Raw genomic sequence first — 6,000 nt, forward strand, 5'->3', positions numbered from 1 at the left:
ATTTTCTCCCTCTCACTGCATTGGCCAGTGCAGTAATCAATATGCTGGCTATTTGAGTTAGCCAGCAGCAACACTATGGTACAGCAATCTAGAGATGTGTAAGAAACTCATAACTGTATCAGGCTGAATCTATCCCTCCTGTCTCAGTGTCCATTGTGAATGAGAAACCAATCCAATATCTTAAGAGTGTGATGGAGGTTGAGACCCTGGGATAGTGGGGAGGGGAAGATTACTCTTACTCACTCACTCACTCACTCACTCACTCACTCACTCACTCACACACACAGACAAACACAGAGTTATCCTCCCAGATTGGGAGCATGGTGACAAGGTGATCAACGGGGCTCAATCTGGAAACTGGAGCTGTTCCCAGAGCCAAATCAGACAAGGGTGAAGAAAAGCCAACGTGTCACCTCCCTGAGGACTGATTACAACAACCCTGGCAAGACGACAGAGCCAAGGAACCATGCAAGAAGAGAGAGAGCAGAGAATGGCAGAGAGATATAGAGAGATGGATCGGAGAGGTTTCCAATCAGATGTGGAGAGGTTTGTTTTACCAGGAAGCTTGTATATAATAATCATGTGATCCTCTAAGTGAACGATAATAGTGTGTCCTCTCAGACGGGAAACTGGAGACGGAAGAGCCGTAATGAGGCATTAACTCGCCCCACCCAGTTCTTCTCAGTCACATAAAGGTGCATACTGTATGGGCGATATTATGGGGATCAGAGTTCAAATCATGGTTTGCTGACTCAGCATGATTTATTTTATGCATCTACGAACCATTGGTGTCTTAAATCACAATACAGCTAAAGCCAGCATTACAAGTCATGCAGCATCTAATTTCACCTCCTTTAAAGAAGCTAAGGAATTAAAGAAAGGTTGCACATTAAACTTTGTTTGGGAGGACGAAACAACACCAGCTTCTGGGTCCAGTTTTAATTATGCATGTTGGTGCCGTTCGTCTGCCAAGCTCACAGACCATCACTAAAAACAGAGGAGTCATGATTAATGCTTTGCATTCTTCAGCATTGATATCATCGTCATCAGTATTTTCTCCAAGTGCGACCATTTTCCCTGACAGTCTCGCGCCAGCTTCGGGCTCATAACTCACATTAAAGGTTGATATCGCCTTAAATCAAATGCAAAGTTTCCATCTCAAAACTTCAAACTACAATGATCGCTGTGTTTATACGGGTTCTTCATCAGAGTTTCTCCTCAAAAGAGACAACAAAGCATCTCTTTCTGAAGTGAATTACACTGAGATCTCTCTTTCTCTCTCCCCTTTCTCTCCCTCTATCTCTCTCTCTCCATTGAGGTGGGAGGTTAAATAAGGTTAGAGAGAGGTAGGACTCAAAAGGTAGTGTTAACATTCTCACAACGTTTGAAGTGACAAAGACCATCAGAGTGGCTGCTTTGAGACCCTGATATAAATGACAGCACAGAAACCTGATATTTTTTATAACCAAAGAAAGACCAATACCAATAGTTAGCTTTGAGAGATATGCTGATCGCCCTAACATGAATGTAATTCCACCATCATCTGTAATGGCCTCAACAGAAACATTCATCAATAACCGCTTAGACAGGTGTCCATTAATTCATGATCAACAACGCAGCTAGCCACAGATCACACTCCCAGACGCAGTCCCCGTTTACGCCTGATCAATGTGTTAATATGAGATGTTCTACCAATCAATGGGAGTGTAGGACCAGGAGAATGCTCCATTGTGTGTGTGTGTGTGTGTGTGTAAAGTCCTCACAAGGATAGTAAAACAATAAATATTAGGCTTTGGGGGTTAGGGTTACACTTAGGGTCAGGGGTTAGGCATTTGGGGTTAAGGTTAGGAAAAATAGGATTTTGAATGGGAATCAATTGTTTGGTCCCCACAAGGATAGTAAGACAAACGTGTGTGTGTGTGTGTGTCAGATGAATGGGTGTGAAACACCCGCCCCATAGATTACCTTTCACTTATCATCACTAGGTTACTCAAGCCTTTCGATGGAAAGGATTTGATGATGAATGGCGAACAGTGGATTTGAAAGAGCTGGTGGGAGTGAGACAAAGAGAAGGAGAGGAGTGGGAGAAAGGAGGGCAGGCTGACCTTGAATTTAAGAGCACTTCAATGGTTGTGAAGTCATTTGTCATTTGACAAAAGGAGGAGAAGGTCCTAGAGGGGATTTTGGTAACTCAGGTTATAATGGTGTGATGTCACCATTGCTGAGCCAAAGGGCTATTTTTAGGTACGTGCGCACACACTCCCAAACACACACATTTGAAGCCAGTGGACGAGCAGGCAGCCTATTCTCAGGTTTCATTCCCACTGGACAGGAGGACAGCGAGCCACGTGTTCACACTCATTCACAGAAGGTCCCCGACGATACCCACCCTGTGAACATGAGGACCCATTTACCGCAGAGAAACAGCTGCTGCTCATCTCCACTCTCACACGCACACTTTCGCATAAACTCTTTCTCCCTCTCGCTCTCACACACAAACACGCACGTCACACACACTCACACTCACACACTGAAGAGGTGTGGGCAGCCGAGAGAGGTTTGTCCTTAGGTGTTAATCAGTACAGGCACCTTCAACCAGAAAAGGTTCAATGTTCTGAGCACAAGGTCATGGTAAGACATAATTGCCTCCTGTGTAATAGACTTATAATTGAGTTATGTCATCATTTTGAGGGTTATAATCGAGTTGAACATAAAATGACTGGATTCAGTCTATGATATTGTAAAAAAAGACATTCAAAATGCATTTGTTATGGCTGGGTGGATGGGTTGTATCCAGCCAAATTGAGAGACAAATTTGAATCAGCATCTCTGAAATTGAGCTGACAGTCATTTACCTGCAGTGGCGTGTACTCATGGATGCCAAGGGAAGTCAGGCTTCCCCAAGAAAAAAAGAAAAAAACATTGAATAATATATATTTTGTCTCTCAGTGTTTCATAATTTCCCTTCAATTCGCAAGAGGCTGAATGTATATCACCGGAGAAAGCATCCGAGTGAGCGCAACAGCGCCCATCTACTTTATGCTGTCTGGTCAAAGATAATATGATATTGTTGCCGCCCGTACTATTGAATACAAGGGAAGCCAGCGAGCATTTGGCCTCCATTGATAAAAATAAATACAAATAATAGCCGGTCAGCATTGAGCTAAACGGTGAATGGTCTTGGTGCACCAAAAAAAAGTTGAGGGAAGTCAGTTTGGATTTGGCTTCACACCAATCATATCACACCAAAAGCCAAACATAATTTACAGAACATTTTTTATTGTTGCAACTAGTTGTGTTGTATTCTGGTGGCTAGCTAGCTAAAATTGCCCCTTTCTTAAATTAACCATGGATGGAGATAGGGATTTAGACTTGTGGTTTTACTTCATTCTCCGTACTGGACATTGATTATAATGCCGAATCTGATCCAATCATAAATTCATACATTGTGCCCATGGCCTGAAAGGATGGCAGTTCAACATGTAGCTAGATGTAATAAGCTAATGTTAACTTACTGGCCTGGCATTTTAGCCAGGTAGTCTGGGATGACAAAAACTCAAAGTGTGTACTGTATGACAGAGTCTTAGACTGTTTAGGCAACAACATGGTACAACATGAAAGAGAGGGTTGGCATTGGCATTTCTCTACAAGTAGGGTGAGCTAATGGGGTTTCTACTTGCACGCACACACGCAAACTGGACTTCACCAGACAGAGCTTGCACTCCGGATTTGTGATGAAACAAAGGTGTGGTTGAATGTATTCTGCCACTGTGTCTTCTTATTGTCTCGGCCTTAGGCCTATATATATCACAGTCGCAAGGCATATGAACAAACAGGTTGTAGAGCAAACAACACAATTATCACAACACATAGGTTGTAATATAACATTATTTTCCTGGCTTGTCAGCCACAGTGAGTTTACCCATACAGCGCTACTGTTTACCTGAGTGAAACGACAGCCGCATGATGGAGTACACACTTCACCTGATAACAATCCAGCTTAATGTGATGTGTGTACAGAAAAGCCACTCCCATGAGTTGTCAGCTCCGTCTGCATACTGTAGTGTTACGCCTCATGTCCACCAGATGCATCAAACTCACTGCGTTCGGGCAGAAGTCATTCATTGTCAATGGAGCAGTCTGCAACGCTACGCTGGGGGGTACAGCACTAGGCTGCTGTGTGTTCTGTGTACCGCATGCGGTTCAATATTTTCAACTCCTGCATTACTTTACCATGCGGTGGTACAAACAGAAGCACAGTCACAGACTCCAACAAGCTAGCTTTTAGCTAGTTGAAAAGTGAAGCACATGTGCGTCAAGTATGGAAAATGCAGGTTGACATTCAGCAAAACAAAAACACATGCATCTGGTGGACATCCGGCATTATAGACCAAGCTCCTTGTAAAGAGAGGGGAGAATGTCAAGTGGCCTTTCACGTCACATCAAAACTACATGACAAGAGGTATTTCAAACTGATACAAAAGAGGGCTTTTTATATTCAAAATAGCTCTCTGACAGCATGTCTATCAAGGTCTTTAATGTAGCTAGGCACGTGTTGCGAGAACACAGTTATACGCACCAAAAGCAGCATCTTGTCGCAAATGTGTTAAGGATCAATCAAATTCCACTTCAGAGGAGGTGTGAAGCATTCGACCTGACAAACGTTTAAGTGTCACAAGTTATTCAAGCATGATGTCACTATCATATATGCAGTACGCCCATATATCAGGGCTATTCCACACCCCGGAAGGCCTAAACACTGCTGTCTTTTTTGTTCCTAACTGGTAGTTAATTGCACTCACCTGGTGTCCCAGGTCTGACTAAGTCCCTGATTAGAAGGAGAGGATGAAAACCAGATGTGTTTTGGCCCTCCATGACCAACAGTGAACAGCCTTGCCATATATGAACTGAATGATATCAATTGAGCCTTTGATAAAGCAATGAAAGGCTGCCTAGAAGGCTACTTCCTATTAGTATACTGCATCATGTGAGGTCCTCAGAACATTGATACCCCACAGTGTAGAGTTAGAGCTATTCTATTTTAAGAGCAGACCAATGACAGGTGGACACTGAAGACTTACTTAAGACACCATCAAATGATGTACTATCGTAATCTAAGATGGCTGTTACGCAAGAAGGAAACGAATCGTACATAAAACACACAAGGCAGGAGTAAGAACCTGGATATCTGCAAACTCAGTCCAAAGCTGAAGGATGCCTTGGTGGAGAATGTGGACCCACTTTAATTAATGCTACTTGGGTGATTTTTCATCTTTCGTTATATAGACACAGTGGAGTGTGTCGAGTGAGTCCTCGCAAACCACATTGGAGTGTGCAGAGTCCCCACAAACCACCTTGGAGTTGAAGTAGGCCAAGTCCCCGCAAACCCCCCTGAAGCTGGCCAACTCCCCATAAATCACACAAGAAGGTTCTGGTGACCTCGACAACTGCTGTGGGGCTCCCACCGCTGTCTGGTGAAGGGCATGATGGGAGCTGGTCTCCTGCTTGGGAGACAGCAGGCTGCTTTTAATTGGGTTTGTCCTTGATAAAGAGATTCAAATCCAAGCAGAGGAAAGTAAACTGCCGCCAACCGCCAACATTACCACAATGTTGACTCCAGCTATGGGGAGCAACCTGAAATGCCCCAGCTCACAGAATGTGAGCCATTTAAAGCAAATTCTTTGTTCTCTGTTGAGGTATTAAAGATCTTTTAAACTTCATAATCCCCCCCAGATAGGGTATCCTCAGCTTTCCTTTTAAGAGTGCTGCGTCTGTTGAAACAGTGACGCATTGTAAAAGCATTGTTTAAGCGTCCAACTAAAACTTCCAAATTGGCTTGGCAGTTGGCACATAACACGATTTATCTCTTTGCACCGTGTGCTTTCTTGCTGTAAAGTGTTCCGCTATAGCGAGGTGCTAAATTGTTATGATTCTGTGCATTGTAGGGTTTCATATCTTTGGAAACACATGCAGTGATGTTTCGATGATGAGCTAAGGAGA

This window comes from Oncorhynchus clarkii, chromosome 17 (genome assembly GCF_045791955.1).
Source record: "Oncorhynchus clarkii lewisi isolate Uvic-CL-2024 chromosome 17, UVic_Ocla_1.0, whole genome shotgun sequence".
In the NCBI taxonomy this organism is placed as follows: domain Eukaryota; kingdom Metazoa; phylum Chordata; class Actinopteri; order Salmoniformes; family Salmonidae; genus Oncorhynchus; species Oncorhynchus clarkii.